The sequence below is a fragment of the Chenopodium album genome, chromosome 1, assembly GCF_948465745.1.
Source record: "Chenopodium album chromosome 1, dcCheAlbu1.1, whole genome shotgun sequence".
NCBI lineage: Eukaryota > Viridiplantae > Streptophyta > Magnoliopsida > Caryophyllales > Amaranthaceae > Chenopodium > Chenopodium album.
In genome coordinates this window covers 61,392,422-61,415,936 of record NC_137834.1, presented here as the reverse complement: position 1 = coordinate 61,415,936, position 23,515 = coordinate 61,392,422, and the positions used below count along the sequence as shown (strand labels likewise).

At 34.9% G+C, this 23,515-nt stretch overlaps 1 long non-coding RNA gene across 2 annotated transcripts; it reads right to left on the bottom strand.

Annotated features, from left to right (window-relative positions):
• Positions 1-1,021: 1,021 nt before the first annotated feature.
• LOC145593834 (uncharacterized) lies at positions 1,022-6,836 on the bottom strand. 2 transcript variants are annotated; one of them, XR_014102810.1, is made up of 4 exons: positions 6,233-6,836; positions 3,728-3,748; positions 2,440-2,505; positions 1,022-1,282 (listed from the first exon to the last, which is right to left on the bottom strand). It is a non-coding gene; the product is annotated as an uncharacterized LOC145593834 (long non-coding RNA). The 2 variants fall into 2 exon arrangements; XR_014102807.1 differs by having other exon boundaries at positions 6,494-6,834.
• Positions 6,837-23,515: the final 16,679 nt, after the last annotated feature.

Genomic DNA, 23,515 nt, shown 5'->3' with positions numbered 1-23,515 from the left:
CCAACCAATTTTTCATTAACTTAGAATCAAATAAAATAAAACCTATCATGCTTCTACATATTTAATAAGTACCGAGTACTTGTACATACCTCGAATAAGAACACAAAATCGCTGCAAGGATTTTGAATAAAATAAAAATGAGCTTTATTTTTTTTTTAATTTTGATATGACCGAATCATAGAGTTTGCCTACGTATTCGTAATACGAAATCAGGTCTTTGCGTAGTTCTTTATTTTTTATTTTTTATTGTTGTAGGAAAATATTTCAAGCATTACCCCAAACTTGAACCCCACTGTGATCATACACTAAAGTACAGTGGCGTCCAAAGGGAAAGAAGATAGATCAAAAGAGTCGCCAACAAGTTTTAGGAACTTGTAAACCGTTCACGAGGTGAAGATTACACCCCTTAACGATCCAGGAGATCGTCAACTCCAATAGGTCTGGAACCAAAACTGCTAGTTCGGGGATGAAGGTACAAATCCAACCTAAAAGAGATTGAACCTGCCCTAATAATAGGCCTCTACTTTATTCTGATCGTATTCATGTGCGCTTTCTGACTAACATGCAATCAACAAGATTAACCCTAAACCTGTTTATCTATGTTGGTTGAATATTAATGCACAAATAAAACTATTATTGGCGATAACTTGAATTATAATAATCAAATTAACCCTAAACAAGATTATTAATTATCTTATTAGACGTGATTACAAGTACCAATACCCTTTAAACATGCATAAAAGGCGTGATCAAGCAATAACAATAAATATAATCAAACGACATAATAATCATCAAAACAATAATCATCATAATAATAATCATTATAACAATCATAATAATCATAATGTTAAAGCATACTAATAGCAAGATCCTAGGCATGATACTAACAAGATTAATAACAAACCCTATGTAACACCCCAATAATTCTCCCTTTTCCAAATCACTTACTTTAAATAAAAATAGAGGAGAACCATTGTCATATTACCGCCACGTGTTAAAACGTTAAGGCTTTATCAAAGTATTGCAGCGGAAATCCAACTTACATCTTAAAATAATATAATTTAGAAATCCAATAAGTCAAAGCTTACAAATTGGAACCATAAAGGCCCTTATTAAAACCAAACCAATATTCAAAATCCCAAAACATAATTAAAATAGTACGTAAAACATAAATAAGTTCAACACAAAGAACGAATACTCTCAATCACACCAATCCCTTGGCAATGCGTATGTCAAATCCCCAAACTTCACATCATCAATCTAACCTGTGCAATACTGCTCCCTAATAATACAAGTGTAATAATTGGATCATCACAGGGTCATTGAAAGGCGAAGGTCATGACCAAAAGAAAACACACAAAAGCACGCAATCAGCAAAGCTGAGTACATACATGCTACAACGCACAAAACCTAGCATGCTCAATTAATTAAAATAAATAAACATATAACACAAATTAATTAATCAAGACTCCACACTTAAACAATTCAATCGACTCAACATACTTGCTAATCAATTCCAAACACTTGACTCTTTATATTTAATTTAATTAATTTAATTTGGAGTAAGCAATAGACGAGGTTGTCCAATCCACCAAATCATTTTGGTCCCAAATGACCATTTAAAATAAAAGTTTAGCGCGATGTAAGAATGGGCGCGACTCCATTCTCACAAAGTTAGTCTAAGATCCCATCTAACTTTCATTATAAAATAAAAATTTAAATACCAAAAGAGAAGAGGACATGTTGATCAAACAAGCCTCGGAAAGCCACGGGCTACCACCGTGTACCCCAACCCATAATTGTCAATACTCTAGAAGTGCACGCTTTCTAGAGTTTTATTGCTCATCCATGTTTCACTTTACGTGATTACAATTTTAATTGATAGCCGACTCAATCAAATAGACCATACATAAAAATCATACATCAATTTAATTTTAATCTTATTTAGGACAATGGTGATCACATCACAAATTGACCTTTAATTTCATTAAACTTCCAAATTATCCAAATTGTTGAACATAGTCAACCCACCTAGCCATTTCGGCTTAATCCACCTTTACTCAACATACTAACAATTCATGATTGAGTAATAAAATAAATAACAACCTTGTGGAATAATTAATAAATTCACTCCACTTAAACCATTCAATTCCAATCCTTTAATAATCCAAATGTGGTTAACAAACCAATCCAATAAAATATGTTTGTATCAACATTCCATACAAACAATTAATCCAATATAATTCAACATGTTTGCATCCATAATTCCATACAAACATAATCAATTCACCAAAACATGTCTCATAAACATAAGCACATGAATTAATTAAATGTATAACCAAACAATTTTCATCCAAGTGTTCTCTAATCATGAAACTAAGTTCTTTTCTTTGGCACCTAAACATGATACTACTTACAACGAAGTAGACATGTACGTACCTCGTGTAAACAATCCTTTGTGCCACTTTTAATCAATGAAAAGTCTCCTAGAGAAATAATCACTTCCTAGAAAACAACCAATAATCACAAATTAACACTTAAACAAATTTCCAGCAATATAAATTTGATTAAAAGTTCTTAAAACTCCATTAAAAACATGTTTTTATGGTTAATTAATCAATATAAATCCAATAGGAACAAAAGCCCCAATTTAATTAGTCATAAGAACCCTAAAATCCCAATTTAAATAAATTGAAACCCTAGGTTTTAAAATTATAAAATCTGAAAATTAAATCAGCATTATAATCTGAAAATTAAATCAGCATTATAATCTGAAAATTATAAGTTTAAACTATTAAAAACATGATTTTGATACTAAAAATATAAACTTTATACCATAAAATCAAAACATAAACAAAATTAATACTTTTAAGCAAAATAGGAAAACAAAGGGGAGAGAAAGGGGGCAGCCACGGCAGGGCTGGCTGGTGGTCGCCGGCGTCAGGTGGCCGGCGGTGGTGAGGGCAGCAGGCGGCAGTTGGTGGTGGGCGGTGGTGGTGACCGTGAGTGAAAACTCACGTGAAAAGGAAAAAGAAAGGAAGAAAAAGAAAAGAAAGAAAAAGGAAAAAGAAAAGAAAGAAAAAAAAAAGAAAAGAAAAGAAAAATAAAGGGAAAATAAGAGAAATAAAATAAAGAGAAGAGAGTTTACTAACCTTTTTGCGTGGGGAAAAATTTGGGGATGTATGGGGTATTTATAGGAGAGAGAGTGGTGTAGGGTAAATAGTAAGATTGGGACTCATAAAATTGATGGGCCAATCAAGTATGTAAAGTGAGATTGACTTTGATTGTTTGGACATAAATATAGAATGAAGGTGTGTATAAAAATTTGTACCAAAATAATTTTCGACCCAAAATTAAAAATTGAAACTTTTGAAATTAAATTCCGGAAAAATACAAATAAATATTATAAATAAAATATAATTTCATTTATAATATATTTAAAAATACGGGGGATTACACCCTAGCATGTCACTAAACAATAAAAATCAAAGCTTTAACCCTAACACGATACTAACATGCTATTAGGAAAGAAGATAAGAAGCATCGCAGAAATCATAATTGATTTAAGAAACTTATTCTTTACCCTAAACATGATACTAGGAAGATCAAAACATCCTAACATGATACTAGGAATCAAAACATCCTAACATGATACTAGGAAGATCAAAATAATAACCTAAACATGATTTCTATATCAAAATATCAATAAATCAACTAAATCACTTACTTGGATGCCTCGTATCTCTTTCTAACAACAAAATACACGCGTTAGTAACTTCAAGGAAAATAAAAATCAAAACAATCAAATTAAATAATTGAAAGAGAGATTTTAAAGAAAGTTTAGACTAGATTTGGGACCAAACCCTCAGAAATTAAAACCTTTCACGTCTAGGGAGAAGACAACTTTGAACTTGGCTAGGTGTTTCTAGATCTTGTGAATGCGGAATTTTGTATGCAAAAGCTAATTTAGAAAAGAGAGAGAGAGAATCAAGAATTTCTTGATGAGAGTTGGTGAGAGAAAACTAGAGGGAATTCCTAAGAATTGATGAGAAGAATTGATGATAATTGATTGATTCAAAATAGAGGTTTTAGGAGACTATTTATAGAGAAAATCAGTCGGATGTGATAAAAAACGAATCAGAGTTTTGAAAAGAATAAAACATGATTGCAGCGTCAAACACGCGCGTGGCGTCAAACGCTGGAGTCTAGCGCCAGACGCTAGGCTTGGCGTCCGGCGCTGCAAAACAGTTTTTGCGGATTTTGTTTTTATTGATCATATCTTTTGATCCAGAAGTCCAAATAAGTCATATAATATGTCGTTGGAAAGATCTTGAAGTTTACTTTCCAGCCCAATTAGAATTAGATTAAAATATTTTGTAGATAATAAAATATGGCCGAAATAGTGGAAGAGTGTCAGTTTTGGATAGAGTTTCATATCTCATTCATATCTTTTTCGTTATAACTCGGATTTAATATTATAATATATCATTGGAAAGATAATTTCAAGATCTATCCAACCATATAAAATTTGGATAAATATTATGAGGGACGAAAATAATATCTGGATATATTCCACTTCGTACAAAACAAGGATTCTCAAAAGGAGTAGTTTTATTCAATTTCAAACTCTGTAAAACATAATTATCAATCCTAACTCCATTAGGATTTAAGAGAACCTTCTAGAATATTCAATAAGACTATAATCAATCCTAATTGATTTAGGAATGATAATTAATAATAGGCCCTCCTCTAGATCATTGGGCCACATATAAAATCAAACCAGGCCCAGTTTAGTATTTTGGTCATAACTTCCTCATTACTCGTCGGAATTGGGCTTATAATATATCGTTGGAAAGGTCTTTTCAAGACCTACCCAACTACACTATTATTGACCTCTTATCATGGACCAAATTAAACTAGAATGCATGTTTTTCATAAATAAGGTAGGCTGCAGTGGACGAAGGCTACAGAGGAGCACCGAGAACAAGAAGAGGGTAGCGGTGAAAAGGAGGTGTCGAGGTGCAAATTTAAGAGAAAGTGAAAGCTTTATGAAGAAATCGATAAATACGAGGGAGGAAGAGAGCAAGTTATGACTTGTAAAGCTGTGAGGGTCTTTAAAAAAAAATTACCAAATTATGTTTTACAACCAAGTTCTACCTAGTATATATCGAAGTGTGACAACCAAGTGCTACCTAACATTAAAGTGTTACTATAAAGTGTTATCTAATATTAAAGTGTTACAAAAAATGTTACTCCCTCCGTCCCTGAATGATAGTCACTATTTACATTTTTGGACACCCAAAATGTTAGTCACATTTCACAATTTTAGGTCCCATATAATAACACAAAATGACCTATATACCTTCATTTTTTTTGCTGTATTATATGTGCTTCCCAAAATACCCTCATATTTGCCTTTGTACTTGTGCCTTAATTGAATGAGTTGTTTCCCTTTTTAATGACAATGAGTTTCTCTCTCTTCTTTTTGTTTTGCAAATGATTGGGTTTTAGTTCCCATGTACTTTATTTATTTCTCCTTAATTCCCGTGATTTTCACCCAAAAGTGACTATCATTCGGGGACGGAGGGAGTACCTAATACCACAATGTTACATAAGTGTAACTTAAAAATCAAACAATCATGAAATTTGTATAGTGTTACCAATGGATGTTACTTAAGCCCAACTTTGTAGTAGTGATTACAAATAGACATTAATAGCTATTCAATATAAATTTCCAGCAATATATACACTCTTTAAATCACTCATAAACCCTCTAAAACAAGCTGAAATTAATTTAGAACCCTTACTCACTACTACAAAAATTGGCAAAGAGACCCGTTAAAATATGCTTGAGAGACCGCCTTACAAAGGGTCTCTAGCTCAGGGGTCTGTTTGGTAAAGAGACCCGTTTGTTAAAGGGGGTCGTCTGTTTTTTAGGACAAAAAGACCCGCTGTAAGTGATAACGGGTCTGTTATGTAAGTCATAAAATTAATATTTTAGAAGAATAAGAGACCTGTTAATTGAGATGTGGGGTCTGTTTAGTGGTATCAAACAGACCTATTATGTGAGGTAACATGTCTCTTCATTCTTTAACTTTTTTTTAAAAAAAAATTATTTTTTCTTTTTATTTGGTGTGGTTTGGTAGGTTCACATTTGAATTTTGTAAATTTTGTTTATATGCAATAAATATATATATATATATATACAAACACTAATAAACATCATAGTTACCTAACTAAGCATAATAAGACAAGGAGAAGAACATATTTGTGAAAGTGAATGAAGTAACAAGAATTACAACAACAATCTCGGCCAAACTCAGAGAAATGACCCCGAAGAGAAAAAGACTACAACCAAAACAAATATGGAACTAGTTATAATTAAGAATTCTACTAAACAAACATATTTGAAAACACATTCAATAATAATAATAATAATAATAATAATAATAATAATAATAACAAAAAAAAAAAACAATTATAGATCGATTACCTCAATTTTGATCGAAAGTTAAGTCATCAATTAGACAACAATTTTTCATAATTTCTAGATCTATTAGCATAGGAGGTTGAGCTTCTTTCTGCAATCGAAAAATTGAATTAGACCTTGAATAAAGTTCGATATTGAACATGAGAAAATTGGGAGGATAAAGAGCAATCATAGGAGATAAAGAGCCCCTATTTGCCATCATTAGAGTAAATGCAGTGTTTTGATTTAATGGAGAAGGGAAGAGAAAGTGGCGGCGGTAACATGAAGAGAGGATGAGGGTTTTAATTTGGGGTTGGGCTTGGGCAGAGGTTTTGAAGAGGTGAAATATGTGAATGTGGTTGAAGGCAAATAATGAGGTATAAAAAGAAATAATAAAAGGTACGGAGTACGAGTTTTGCCAAAGGAGTAAAGGTAAGAGACCCTCTAAAGTTAAAGGTACGGAGTACGAGTTTTGCCAAAGGAGTAAAGGTAAGAGACCCTCTAAAGTTGAGAACGGGTCTGCTATGTCTTTTTTATTTTTTTCAATACACATAAGAGACACATTATAATTGATATTGGATCTCTTAAATCAAACAAACCGGTTAATTAAATAACGGGTCTTAAATTGGGGGTCGTTTTTCCAATTTTTGTAGTAGTGACTTATATTCCCAATTAATGGGTAATTAAAATCCTTTCAAGAAACATAATTATAACTTATATACAAAAATTCCAGCTTTAATAAAACATTTAAAATTTCTATAATTGTGTTTTTATACACTTATTTCAATAATTTAAATAATCCATAAACAATTTCCAACAATATACATAAACTTGGAAACCTAGGGTTTATAATTTGGGGCTTTTTAATTCAAAATCAAATCTGAAAATTTATATGGATAATACTTATAATCAAACATTATAGAAATCATCACAAAATCCAAAATCAACAATCAATTAGATTAGGATTTAAAATAAAAGAACAATTTTTTTTGATTCGGTGCGCACGACCACCAAGGCCGGGCTGCTGCAGCGCACCTGCTTGGTGGCCGCCGCTGCCGGCGAGTGCTGGTGGTGTTAGCCGGCCGGTGGGCGGCTGTGGTGGTGAAACAAAAATAAAGGGGAAGAGGAAAAATAAGAGAAAGAGAGAGAAAATAAGAGGAGAGAGAGAGAGTTACCTTGGGTATTCTCCACCTTGGGCAAACTTTAATTTGCCCATGTGATGGGTATTTATACCCTCACTCTAAAACCCTCCTAAGCTTAAATTCCCTTCCTACCCTTAATGATATATCTCCTATTCAAACTGGTATTTTGAATTTCCTTAAATACCATTGACTTTAAATTTCCTTTTATAAAATAATATGCCCCAATGTTTTTAATTGATAAAATAAAGTATTTCCAAAATTATTAAATATATAAATTGGGCCTTTTTAATTAAAAATAAAACTCTTTTAAATTAATAAAACATTATAGATAATTCATTTCAACTTATTTAAATTAAAATACGTATTAAAATACGGAATATTATAGTCTACCCCCCTAAAAGAAGTTTCAACCCGGAACTTGGGTAACAAAATTCAAACTTTTTCCTCACTTTGTATAATATTGTTTTACTCTTTTGTCATACTTTTACCTTTAGTGTCTCTTTGAAATAAAAAATTACTCGAAATAACCGTTAAAAGTGTGCAAAAAGCAGAAAATAACTGAAAATGTAGGGAAAAAGTGCGAAATTCTACCGCAATCTACCCCACTTAAAGGAAACGAGTTACGTCCTTGTAACTCAACATACCTTAAACAACTCAGGATATTTCTTTTTCATCTCATCCTCAGCTTCCCAAATTGCTTCCTCATACTCTTAGTTAGACCATAACATTTTAACAATCTTAACATTTTTATTGCGTGTACTACGCACTTTACTATCAAGGATCTTGATAGGTCTTTCCTCATAAGTTAAGCTTTGATCTAACTCAATGGTTTCAAGTTGTAGCACATGCGACTTATCAGGGATATACATTCTTAACTGAGATACATGAAACACATCATGTACTTTACTTAGTTACATGCGTAAGGCTAGCCTATAAGCTACTTTGCCTATCCTTTGCAATATATCATATGGACCGATATACTTTGGGATAAGATTTACTTTCTTCCCAAATGTCATTACACAATTCATTGGTGATACCTTCAACAACTCTCTGTCACTGTAGGGAATAATTTCAAGCCTTTAAAATCCCACTAGCTTGAACCCCACTGTGATCATACACTAAAGTACGGTGGCATCCAAAAGGGAAGAAGATAGAGCAAAAGAGTCGCCAACAAGTTTTTTTAGGAACTTGTAAACCGTTCACGAGGTGAAGGTTACACCCCTTAACGATCCAAGAGATCGTCAACTCCATAAGGCCATGAACCAAATAAGGGTTCGGGGATGAAGGTACAAATACAACCTAAAAGAGATTGAACCTGCCCTAATAATAGGCCTATACTTTATTCTGAACGTATTCATGTGCGCTTTCTGATTAACATGCAATCAATAGAATTAACCCTAAACCTGTTTAATCTATGTTGGTTGAATTTAAATGCACAAATAAATCTATTATTGGCGATCACTTGAATTATAATCATATTAACCCTAACAAGATTATTAATTAGCTTATTAAGCGTGATTACAAGTACAAAATTCCCTTTAAACATGCAATAAAGGCGTGATCAAGCAATAACAATAAATAATATCAAGCAACATAATGATAATCAATATCATGAATAATAAAATTATAAACATCATCAAAATAAAAGCAATTATAATCATCATCATAATCATCATAAATTATAACAATTATAATCATAATCATGTTCATGTTTCTGGCTCGGTATTGGGGGAAATTGGCGCCAGCAATCAGAGACTGGCTCCAGTTTTTAAGTGTAGCGCCTGGCGCCAATACTGGCGTCTGGAGCTACGGCTAAAAGTCTGGCGCCAAGCTCTGGCCCCTGACGCTACTTCCCACATGCCTCAGCAGCTTTCTGTGCTCGATAAAATTTTCTGGTTTCGCGCGGTGTTATTTCGGTCCTAGTTGTGAAAGATATTTCTCAAATTTCCTACATGTAAAATCCTATGTTTTTAACTCATTACAGATGGTCTTTCCAATGAGATATTTTTTTATGCATATGACAATAATGTTAATCAAAATTACGCACATGAAATACTTAGAACGTTTCGAGTCTCATCCACTCATTCTAAATCATTGCCGAAACAAATTCAGGAATTAAAATAGAAATCTTCCCCAGTGGAGTCGCTAAAAAACTGCAGGGAATAATTTTAAGCCTTTAAAATCCCACTAGCTTGAACCCCACTTTGATCATACACTAAAGTATGGTGGCGTCCAAAAGGGAAGAAGATAGAGCAAAAGAGTCGCCAACAAGTTTTTAAGGAACTTGTAAACCGTTCATAGGATGAAGGTTACACCCCTTAACGATCCAAGAGATCGTCAACTCCATAAGGTCTAGAACCAAATAAGGGTTCGGGGATGAAGGTATAAATCCAACCTAAAAGAGATTGAACCTGCCCTAATAATAGGCCTCTACTTTATTCTGATCGTATTCATGTGCTCTTTCTGATTAACATGCAATCAATAGGTTTAACCCTAAACCTGTTTAATCTATGTTGGTTGAATATTAATGCACAAATAAACTATTATTGGCGATCACTTGAAATTATAATCACAATTAACCCTAAACAAGATTATTAAACATCTTATTAAGCGTGATTACAAGTACCAAATTCCCTTTAACATGCATAAAAGGCGTGATCAAACAATAACAATAAAATCATCAAGCAACATAATAATAAATAATATCATGATAATAATAATCATCATAAATAAAATAATCATCATCAAAATAATAACAATAATAATTATAATCATAATCATAATCATGATCATGTTAATATTAAAGCATAATAAAAATAGCAAGATCCTAGGCATGATACTAACAAGATTAATAATAAACCCTAGCATGTCACTAAGCAATAAAAATCAAATCTTTAGCCCTAACATGATACTAACGATCATAAATATTAGGAAGAACATAGGAAGCATCATAGCAATCATAATAAGAATATTTGATATTATAACCTTTTCCCTAAACATGATACTAGGAATATCATAATAACAATATAAGCATGATTTCTACATCATAATATCAACTAAAACCATTAAAGCACTTACTTTGATGCTTCGTACCTCTTTCTAATAACAAAATACACACGTTAGTAACTTCAAGGAAAATAATAATATAAACAAAACAATTAAATTAAATAATTAAAAGAGAGATTTGGGACCAAACCCTCAGAAATTAAACCTTTCACGTCTAGGGTGAAGGCAACTTCGAATATGGCTAGGTGTTTCTAGATCTTGTGAATGCGGAATTTTTTATGAGAAAAGCAAAGAAAGAAAGAATTGAATGTTTTAAGAGAGATGAATGAAATCAATTGGTTGTTGATGAAAACTTGCGAATGAGGAGAATTGGTGAATGAATGTAGATGATGATCGATGAATGAATTGGAGAGAATTGGTGAATGAAAACGGTGTTTTTAATACGATATTTATAGAGAAAATCAGCCAAAAAAGATAAATTAACAAAATAGAGTCTAACGCTCAGAAAACAAGGCTGGCGCCAACCCTGGCTAGCTGGCGCCAGGCACCAGCACTAGCGCCAGGCGCCAATGGCTAGCGCCAGGCGCCAGGCCTGGTTCCAGGCGCCAAGGCCTGGGGTTAGGCGCCAAGCCTGATACCAACGCGTTTTCGAAAATCTGATAAGTTTACTGTACTGGAGGATAAAATAATATAATTTCCTCGAAAATGCTATTTGATTTTGATTAAAACTCTGAAAAGTCAACAAAAGTCAATTTATCAATGCTAATTGAATTAGGAATGAAAAGAACCTTCTAGAAGACTAAAAACCATTCCTAATTGCATTAGGAATGATAAATCATATTAGGCCCTCCCCTAGATCATTGGGCCGTACATAAAGCTCAAACCGGGCCCAGTTTAGTAAATTGGCCATAACTTCCTCAATATTCATCGGAATTGGGCTTATAATATATCGTTGGAAAGGTCTTTGCAAGCCCCATCCAACTACACTACTATTGGACCCATATCATGGACCGACCAAACTGGATTGACTGTTTTCTTAAAATAAGTTTTCAAAAACAGAGAGAAGAGAAAAGAAATAAAAACTTTCCGCAACACTAGACCTTCCACACTTTCGTTTCATTCGATTATGATTCGACGTGAAAGGTACTCATCACTGGGTTTGGTTTTGGGGAGACACAAATGGGTGTCTACAGTCACCAACCTCAAACTCTTCCTCTCCATGCTTCAAATCCGCTTAACTCTTTTGGCGATCTTGCGCCGCTTGAATTTAAGCTTGAATCTCCTTTACTTGTTTAACTGTATCTTCGATCATTTGAGGCCCTAAGATCATTGTTTCACTTATGTCATTCCAACAAATTAGGTTGCGACACTTCCTTCCATATAATGCCTCAAATGGAGCCATGCCAATGCTTGCATGGTAACTATTATTATAGGAAAATTCAATTAAGTCCAAAGGTATCTTCCCATCCCCCTTGAAAGTCTATAATACAAGATCTTAACATGTCTTCCAAGGTCTGAATGATTCTCTCAGTTTGACCATTTGTGGCAGGGTGAAATGCCGTACTCATCTTAAGTGTTATACCAAAGTTTTCCTGCACACTTTTCCAGAATTTTGAAAGAAACCTAGAATCTCTGTCTGACACAATATCTTTTGTAACTCCATGTAACCTCACAACATTTTTTATATAAGCTTTTGCAAGTTGCTCCATCTTCCAGGTCTCCTTCATTGGTATGAACACTGCAGATTTTGTAAGTCTATCCACCACTACTTAAATGGTGTCATTTCCACTCTTTGACTTTGGGAAGCAAGTCACAAAGTCAATTTAAATACAATCCCATTTCCATCAAGAAATTTCCAATGATTGCACAGTAACTTGCGGTAACACCACATGGTATCATTTTCAAGGCTACAAGGTTAACTAATTTATAAGTAACACTTTTGTAACACCTTGACATTGTGTAACACTTGATTGTAACACTTTTATATGAAGTAACACTGTGTTGTAACACTTTTATATTAACATTGTATTGTAACACTTTGACATTAACTATGTATTAGTAAGAGAAAAAAGCAAAAAAAAAAAAAAAAAAAAAATTAGACTTGATTTATACGGAGTATATCCTAACCCGAAGTCCAAATTGTTTGGTTGTTCCTCACCTTTCAAACCACTAACACCAATATCACTAGTTTTCTCTCTCCTCCTCAGAACCACTTCCCTGCCTCGCAACAAAGGTGAAGAATTTCTCCACCACCTCGCACAAGCCGACGTTGCGCTGCCACCATCCAAAAGCCGCACCATCACCTCTACTGAGTTCCTGGAAAACCATGATATCAACATCTCCAAGGCTCCAATTGTAAGTTTTTTGCTTTTTTTTTTTTTCAATTTAGGGTTTGTTTTGATTTGTGAATTGTTTTGATTTTTGGTATTTCGTTTTTTTATTTATTATTTTGATTTTACAATACAATTAAACGATGGTTCTGTGAATTTGGGGATCGGATTTCGTCATTTTTTTTTTTTGCTTTGCAATTACTTGCTCTTTATTTAGCTAGAATAGTTAGTAGTCAAGTCCCAACGGACATCTCTTTATTCGATGTAATGATTTCAGAGTTTAATAATATGTCTTCATTTGCTTACTCCTCGTGCCATTCTCTCACCCAAGATGACAAGCATTGCTTAACTAATAATGAAAGTGACAAATAAATAATTAAGGCAATGGAAACACTTGAAAATAAAACACCAGTAATTGAAGACATCAAAACAGTTGGCATCTCAAAAGATCCAACCATTAAAAGAGAAGTTAAAATTGGTTTAACTCTTAATAAAGAAGAAAGAAGTGATCTAATTAATCTACTTAAAGAATTCATTGATGTGTTTGCTTGCTCATATGAAGATATGTCAGGAATAAATAGAGAAATAGCTCAACACACCATACCACTAATTCCAGGAATGAAACCTGTAAAACAAAAGTTACGTCGAATGAAATCCAAAGTAGCCTTTAAGATAAAAGAAGAAGTTCAAAAACAAATAACTGCAGGTTTTAATAGGGTATCCTAATACCCCGAATGGGTCGCAAATGTGGTACTAGTTCATAAGAAAGATGTAAGGGTAAGAATGTGTGTCGACAACAGAGATCTAAATAAGGCAAGTCCAAAGGACGACTTTCCTTTACCACACATCGACAATTTAGTAGATAATACAGCGAATCACGCGCTTCTCTCGTTTATGGATGGTTACGCAGGGTACAACCAAATTCTCATGGATGAACAAGACATGGAGAAGACTACATTCGTAACACCTTGGGGCACTTACTGCTACACGGTAATGCCATTCGGGCCGAAACACGCGGGTGCCACTTACCAAAGAGCAGCGAATGCTTTACTCCATGACATGATGCATAAAGAGGTCGAAGTCTATATGGATGATATGGTTGTGAAATCAAAAGACCGTCCAGGACATCAAATAGCTTTAAGAAAATTCTTTAAAAAAGGCTAAGGAAATATAACATGAGGCTAAACCCAGCCAAGTGTGCTTTTGGAGTCACCTCAGGAAAACTCTTAGGCTATGTCATTAGCTCTAAAGGAATAGAGATAGACCCAACCAAAATCAAAGCCATCATGTCAATGCCGCTGCCCAAGACTGAGAAACAAATTTGAGGATTTATTGGCCGGTTGCAATACATAAGTAGGTTCATATCCAAGCTGACAACAATATGTAAACCAATATTCAAGAAACTTGAAAAGAATGTGCCAACGATATGGGACGATGAGTGTCAAAAAACTTTTGATAAGATCAAAGCCTATCTCGCTAATCCTCCTGTATTAGCACCAACGCTTCCAAGAATTCCTCTTCGATTATACGTAACAGTCACTAAAGAAACCATGGGAGCTATGCTTTCACAAGAAGTAGAAGGTAAATAGAACGAGATCTACTACTTAAGTAAAAAGATGCTTGAGTATGAGGTACGCTACACACCACTTGAAAATTGTGCTTCACACTGGTGTGGGCCACAACCAAACTAAGACACTACATGCTCGTCCATACGGTCTATGTAGTATCTCGAATGGACCCACTTAAGTACCTTTTTGAAAAATCTACACTTAACGGGTGAATATCAAGATGGATAGTAAATTTAGCCCAATTCGATGTAAGGTTTATGCCTTAAAAAGCCATTAAAGGATCAGTGGTCTCGGACTTCTTAGCGGATTTCCCAATAGAAGATTTGACACCAATGCATGAGAATGACTTTCCAGACAAAGACTTGATGGTTACGGAAGATAATACTTGGACATTCTACTTCGACGGAGCTTCCAACCAAAAAGGATGTGGTGTAAGGGTACTATTAGTATCACCTAAAGAAGAACACATTCCAATCTCTATAAAGTTAGATTTCGACGTTACCAACAATGCTGCGGAATATGAAGCATGTGGGGTAGGCCTCGAAACAGCTTTGGCATTGGGAGTCAAGAAACTTTGAACATTTGAAAATATTCTTCCTTTATCATCAATTTGATTTCCAAAAGATGGAAAGTAAGGAGTGAAAGTTTGGCTCCTTACCAAACATATTAGGAAACTCTTACCAATCATCTGGAAAAGGTAGAGTACACATATTTACCAAGAGAAGAAAATCAATTTGCTGATGCCTTTGCAAGACTAGCCTCGATGGTTAGAATTCCTAAGGAAATTGAGCAAATGCCTCTTACAATAGAAAAAAGGCATAAACCAGCTTACATTCAAGCTATAGAAGATGATGAGGTAGTTCAAGAAGAAGAAGAAGAAGAAGAGGAACCTTGGTACACTGACATCCTCAACTATGTCACCAAAGAAGAATATCCACTTCACGCTGACAAAAAAGCAAAACGAGCTCTAAGACTTTTGGCTTCCCAATATGTACTTATAAACGATGAGCTACACAAAAGGGTACCTAAAAGAAGAGCTCTCCTATGTGTAGGCAAAACGGAAGCCCAAAGGGCAATGAGATTAATCCACGAAGGAGCATGTGGAACTCATATGAATGGCAAAATTCTAGTCCAAAAGATGCCCTATATGCCAAATATACGCCAACCTGCAACATGTTCCTCCATCTCTCTTTTACACCTATACATACATCACCATGGCCATTCTCGACATGGGGAATAGACATTATTGGAAAAAATTAGCCCTCCTGGGACAGAAGGCCATGAATACATTCTAATAGCAATTGATTACTTCACAAAATGGGTTGAAGCAGCATCATATGCAAAACTCACCCCAAAGCATGTAGCACTCTTTATCGAAAGAAACATCATATGTCGATATGGAGTCCCACATGAAATGATAAGTGACAATGGAACTCACTTCCAAGCGGAATGTGAAGAATTGCTTCAAAAATATGGCATTCAACATCATCACTCTTCCCCATATAAACCTCAAGAAAATGGCGCAGTAGAAGCAGCTAATAAGAACTTAAAGACTATTATCGAAAAAATGACAGAAAGCTACAAGGATTAGCATGACAAAATCCATTTCGCTTTCTGGGGTTATCACACTTCAATCCATTCATCCACAAAAAATACACCATTTTCCTTAGTCTATGGAATGGATGTCGTACAACCTGTAGAATTGAAAATACCTTCCCTACGCGTCGCGTTGGAAAGTAAACTCGATGAGGTCGAATAGACTAGAGCAAGATATGAAGAGCTATATCTACTCGATGAGCAAGATATGGACTAGAAAAAGACTTGGTGTTAAAAGCATTAAGGAAGAATGTTCTAGGCCCAAGAGGCAAATTTAGGCCTAATTGGTCTGGACCACACATCGTCAAAACTATCCTATCAGGAGGTGCCGCAAAATTAACTGATATGGATGCTAATGAATTCTCAAATATGACGAATCTTGACCAACTTAAGAAATTTTACCCATGATAACTGGAGTAACATACTCACAAGAGCTATGTTTGGCCTGATTCCTAAGGAAAGGATATGTAGGCAACCCTTTACAAGGCGAGACCACTCTAATTTTTTACAAATTGCGCACTTCTGCATCAGCACGCCAACACATAGCAAACATCGCGCAGAATTAAAGTCAAGCGTGTGTAGACACCTAAAAATGTGTCCCAAAAACCAAACCCGATGATGAACAACCTTTCACTGCCATTATTGGTCGGGTTGAGTATTTAATCTTTGGAGTGCTTAAATCCATATTCAAATCCATATTTTCATTTCATAAACCAACCCAATTCCTAGCCCATTTCCCCAAAATATAACTTATTTTCCTCTTTTCGTGCCTTTAAACCCAAAATAATTCATTTCGTGTCCTTTAAAATCATTCATTTCGTGTCCTTTTTTATAAAAACGTTTAATCCAGTTTATTTTGGTCCATAATCTGGGTCCAATGATTAAATAATTGGATGGGGCTTGAAAAGAGATTTCCAACGATATATTATAAGCCCAAATCCGAGTTATAACGAATAAGTTATGGCCAAAATATTAAACCGAGCCCAAACCGAACCTAAGCCCACCTTAACTACGACCCAATGATCATGTGGAGGGTCCAAATTATTTAATACCATTACTAAACCAATTAGGATTAATTAGAAGCTTCTATAAGTTTCTAAAATATCTTAATTATCCTTTTTTGAAAAGATAAGATTAAAGAGTTTGAAATTGAATAAAACTCTTTTTTTTTAAAGTCCTAATTCTATCCGAATTGCAAGACATTCAAAGATAGACACATATTATTTTCGTGCCTCATTTTTTTTATCCAAATTTTATATGGTTGGATAGCTCTTGAAATTATCTTTCCAATGATATATTATAATATCAATTCCGAGCTATAACGGAAAATATATGAATAAAATGTCAAACTCTATCCAAAATTGACACCGTCTCACTATTTCGGCTATATCTTTTGTTCTACAAAATATTTTAATCTGATTCGAATTGGGTTAGAAATTAGACTTCAAGATCTTTCCAACGATATCTTATTCATCTTATTCCAATTTTTGTATCAAAAGATATCATAAAAACAAAAACCGCAAAAATTGCTGTCTATCGAGTTTTATTCCGATTTAATTCGGATCTTATCTTAATTCTTCAACCCTTCTTTTTTCTCTATAAATAGAGGTCATATCACCCCTTTTTCAATCATCAACAAGCTTTATCATCAAAATAATTCTTTTCTCCTTCTTTAGCCTAAACACTAGCCATCCTATTCTCTCATAATACTTCGCCTAAGCACTCTAAGGAGTTCATACAATACCCAAAGTTCTACAGTTTAACCAAGGCGTGAAAGGTACAAATAACTGAGGGTTTGGACCAAATCAAATCTATATTTATTTAATTTAATTTCCATTTGCTTTTTATTTTCATTGAAGTTACTAACAGTTTATTCATGATGTAGCAATTTAAAGGAACGCGTAGAATGTGAGTAATTAATCAATTTAATTACTCTTATTTTATTTTAATATTGCTAGTATCATGATTAGGGTTATTTTATATTTGATTTGACTAACGCTATTATTGTTAATTGCTTCCAATATTAATGTTTATTCTATTATTATTTATTGATCACTATATTGCATGTTTAAAGGGAATAAGTAATTGAAAATCACGCCTAATAAGATAATTTGGACAACCGGTTTAGGATCCTTTTTAATCTTGTAATTAATTCAAGTGAGCACAATATTTTAGAATTATATGTTGCATAATATTAAACCAATTTACCTTAATAATAGTTTGGAGCAAATTGAATCTTTGTTTGTATGCCTTTGAGATCACAGGAATCACTTTTCATTATAAGAATCGAGTAGAGGCCAATACGGGCGAATGTGACTCCATGACTCACTTCGTACCATCATCCCCGATCCTCCTTTCGTGGTTCCGAACCATATGGAGTTAGTAATCTCATGTATTATGAATGGGGTGTAACCTTCACGGGTCAATTGTTGTTGCCTATCGTTGTCCCTTATTCGTGGTTGCCTTTTATGATCCGTGAACGGTTTACAAGTTCCTTAAAAACTTGTTGGCGGCTCCCTACTTTCCTTGTCCCTAATCGTGTCCCTTATCGTATATGTCAATTCCCACTTCCTATGAGTGCCAAGCATATTCACCACATGCTTTAACGTAGGCGCATTTCAAACGACGCCTACAATTTGGTGACTCCACTGGGGAGGATTCTTGGTTATTTATCGATTTGAGTGATCGGTATTTAATTGAGATGAGTGGATGAGACTTGAAAGATTCTTGAAAAATATTCCTGCGATTTAATTGGCATTGTCACATATTCATATGCATTTTAGCTTACCTATTTTGCCACAATAGTACGTGTTCTACGTATGTGGCTAGCCCGGGGGATTTATGTTCTATCAACCCGAAAACGCTCATGGCAATAAGGGTTCATCCGAGTTTTTAAATCCACCCAAACCATGGAGTCGAGTTCGATTTCATCACGAACTCGCGGAGCCGCCCGTTGGCATACATCCTCAAGGGAGGCTGCCTTGCTAACGCGTCCAAACTCTTAACCATGGTACCCTTTGACACCCAAAAGCTTGACCATAGTCGAACATAGAACTTGACTCAAGGTTGCGAACTTCATTGCATCATGCCTGACAATATGCTTATATGTGCATTTTTTTATTGACTTTTTTTTTTATTAAACCCTTTTTATTTTTATTTTTTTTAGAGTCGAGTCATAGAACTTTTTTTTTAATTTTTGAGTCACCCGGATTTTTAATTCCCGTATACTGCACAAGAGTCAACTTGTTTTGGTCATATCTGGAGTTCTAGAAAGAGTTACGTGTCATGACACCTATGGATCTGTAGCCCCGAGTTTTATCTTTCATTTAGAATTGGTTTCGTCCCAATAAGAGTCACAGATCAAAAGTTATAACCGATATACTACGGCCTGTCTAGTTTAGGTGTCTTTTTAGCATCAACTTTTATTTTATTTTTTTATCTTTTCGTGTCAAGCTAGTCTTAGCCAAGTCCTTTAATCCGTGTCAAATCGTATAACATAGGACTATAGATTTTTTTTTTTATTTTTTTCATTTTTTTTATACCCATGAGTCATAACTCTTCTAGAATTCTAGTCCTCTTCCTAGTTTCTTGTGATCAATTTTTATGCTAACCTTAACATGTGTTCTTCGTTTTTGATTGTGGTTGATCTTATTTATGAATAACGATTGCCAATGGACCGTTTTCACCTAGTAAATAGAATAAACATTAAAATTTGACAAAATTAATCAAGTTAGTTTGTCTTTTAGTCTTCCGTGCTATTTGGTACGGTCATTGGGTCCTTTGTTTTTCACAACGTCTTCATGTCTAGCCATGCAATCATACCATGAGTCTTAATATACTCACCTAATCACACATGTTGAGTCATTGCACACACTTTGTCTTCGAGTAATGCACTATATTGTTTATGATCGTATACTAGGACCATGCATGCATCGCTTTCCGTCGTAATAGGAATGAGTGGAGTATTTCCCATAAGTTTTCAAAATTGTTTCATACACTCTTCCTTTCCAATCCGAGTATTGAGTTAATGCATTAGATGAGTTCGTCCTTACACAGTACTTGAGTCTAAAATCAATAGGCAATAGTTGGAAGAATAAGGGGAACGTCATTCCTTTCTTCTTTCCTTCCAATCAAAGCATCAACAACAAGAAACTTTTTTACTCAGTAGGCGGCAAGAAGTAACTCATAAACAGCCATGAAGACAAAGCACGATGCAAGCTTCTCACCAAGATTTCATGTTTTCTTTTTCTTTTGTTTCAAACCCTTCCCCCTAAAAAGTCTAGCATAGGTTCTCCTTATCCATGTGTCTATGTGTCACATTTCTTACCTTCTTCATAAATGAGCATCTCTTTCTTACATTCGATCATGTGATTAAAAAAAAAATAATAATCATCAATTGCCGAACTAAACACAAGGTACACCAATGATTTGAGGCACCTTTGCAACCCTGTCATTCCCCATTAACCATTCAAGCACACATTCCATTTCTTCATTAACCACTTTGAGCCTCGTCTAACGGTTGACCTTTTTTATTCAACCCACATTCACTTAACCCTAGGATGGGAAGGTGTGTAATTGTATAACATTCAAAAAGCAAGTAAAAAAAAAGTAGCAAAGCAACAATAAAACAATGGCCCTGTTTGGGAGAAAGCTGAAAGCTGAAAGCTGAAGCTGATTGAGTTAGCTGATTTTGACTAGCTGATTTTATTAACTGATTTGACTAACTTATTGTATTAACTGATTATATAAAAGTGTTTGGTAAATAGCTGATAGCTTAAAGGTGATTGAGTATGTGAAATGACCAATAAGCTAATTGTGGGGTAGGTAGTTTAGATAGGATTTTAAATTAAATGAGGTTATAAATGTCATTTCACAATAATTAATGAATAAGCTAATTGAAAAATCTCCTAAAGTGAGCTTTTTCAAAAAGAGCTTATTTAGTGGAATAAGCTCTTTCAATAAGCTTGCTACCAAACACTTGTATTAGCTTGTTTGACTAGTCAATCAACTAAAGTTAGTCAAATAAGCTAATATACCCCCAATAAGCTTACTACCAAACAGGGCCAATGTCTAAGGGCAAGTGTTCCAATGTCTTTGATATGAATACGTCTCAAATTGCGTCTCTCATCGAGTGCTTGGTACCGTGCCTGAGAAACATGAATGCTAAGTGAGTGATGGACCGCATGATCTGAGATTGCCCACATTGATTCAAAAAAAAAAAAAAATTCAAAAAAAAAAAAAAAAAAGAAAATAAACTTGCAAAATTCAAAATTTTCAAATTCACAATTACACATCTTGGGGATTCTCTCGGGTCTTGAGCCTTGTACCCTTTTCTTCTTTAAACCATCAACTTAACCATATTACAACCCTTGAAAGACCTCTTTGAGGGGTACATACACTTGTGAAAAGTTCGGTTAGAGCTACGTTCGGCCTGATTCCTAACGGATACGTAGGCAACCTCACATCGAGGTGCGGCCACATTCATATTCATATCCATGCATGATCGAGTCAAAGAATATCCAATGCTTACCCCTACCCATTTAGAGCTAGACTTGGGGGATTGAACCCACATCATTTAGCCTACTTAGCCTAAAGAGTCATCATCTTTGACTCTTCTCACATCTCTTTTCATTGCCATAACCCTTGCAGCCAGCTTTAGTATCACATTCACACACTTCACTCACACATCCATATCCATATCATCCTTCCCTTTAGGAACCCTTTATCATGAAATTTAATTTCCTTACTGTGCATGTTTCATCATATTTAAAGACAACATTCATTAGAAGAAACATTGTATACTTGCTTAGCTTCCTGACCTGAGCAATATTCATTGTTTCATGCATCGCATAATGTGCTGAGAAACATTTATATATCAATGATTTTTAATCATACAAAGCATATCGTGCTTAGCTCCTTGACCTAAGCAACGTTCATTATGCAATAATATAATCACTTCATCTGTATACGTGCTTAGCTTCCAAACCTAAGTGACGTTCAAGATCGTTTCTTTACACCATAAATGATTCTTAGCTCCATGACCTAAGTTCATTTATCTATCGTGTCACATGATGTAATTGTCCTTAGCCTCCTGGCCTAAGAACATGCATCATGCATACATTACTTTCAAGAAAAGCAATTCAATCCATGCGATTCATTTTGTCTTGCTCAACGAGGGAGTTCAAAACTTCTTTCCTTTTTTCGCGTCTTTCTTTTGGGGAAGTTTTTAAAAAAAAACTTTTTCAAAATTTTCTCATCAAGGGAAGCTCGAAAATAAAAGTTCAGTTTTCAAATCTTTCTTTTTCGGGAGAAAGTCGGTACCCTCCACTCATGACAAAAATTTACGGAAATTTTTTGCTTTTGCATCTTCGTTTGCTTGTGTCTGCACACACACATACACACACACACACACACACACACACACACACACATACTCACAAGTCATACACATGTCATGTCATGTCATGTCAAACTTGGTCAAGTCAGTTGGTCAAGTCAATCATAGTCTATAAGAGTCCCTTGCCAAAATTTATTTTGCAGGTCTCAATTACAGCCCACGTCCGGGGACAAGCGCACCATCTACAACCCACGTCCGGGGACAAGCGCACCATCTACAGCCCATGTTCGGGGACAAGCGGACCATCTACAGCCCACGTCCGGGGACAAGCGGACCATCTACAGCCCACGTTCAGGGACAATCGAACCACCATCATTTCATGACGCAAGGTTCTCAATACACAGAGACTTGCAATCTCATCATATGTCGACTTTCCTCAAGCATGGAAAGCGTTATCGGTGGATTTTTCTTCAAGTATAGAAAACCGCCAAGTCGGCTTTCCTCAAGCTTGGAAAGTGTTATCGGTGGATTTTTCTTCAAGTATAGAAAACCGCCAAATTCCTTTGTTGGCTTTCCTCAAGCATGGAAAGCATCATCGGTGGATTTATTCAAGCATAGAATGACACCAAATTCATATGCCGACTTTCCTCAGGCATGCAAAGTATCATCCGGTAGGTTTCTTCAGGCTTAGAAAACTACCAAACTCCTCAGTCGGCTTTCCTCAGGCATGGAAAGCGTTTCAACGAACGTTATCCGGTGGATTCCTTCAAGCATAGGAAGCTACCAAACTCATTTGTCACCGGTACACTGGTGCCAGATACGTAGTCTATCCTTTTACTCTTTTATCTGTTGAATTAACATTTTTCTGCAGGTATCGGCGTATACAGAGTAATTTAGGATCGCAGAACGTCTTAAATCATTCTCCGTCCCTATCGACTACTTTGACTATCGTTTTTGAAACTGACGTTTCTACAAACTCAGTCAAAGTGGGGGCTTCTGTAGACACCTAAAAATGTCTCCCCAAAACCAAACCCGATGATGAACAACCTTTCACCGCCATTATTGGT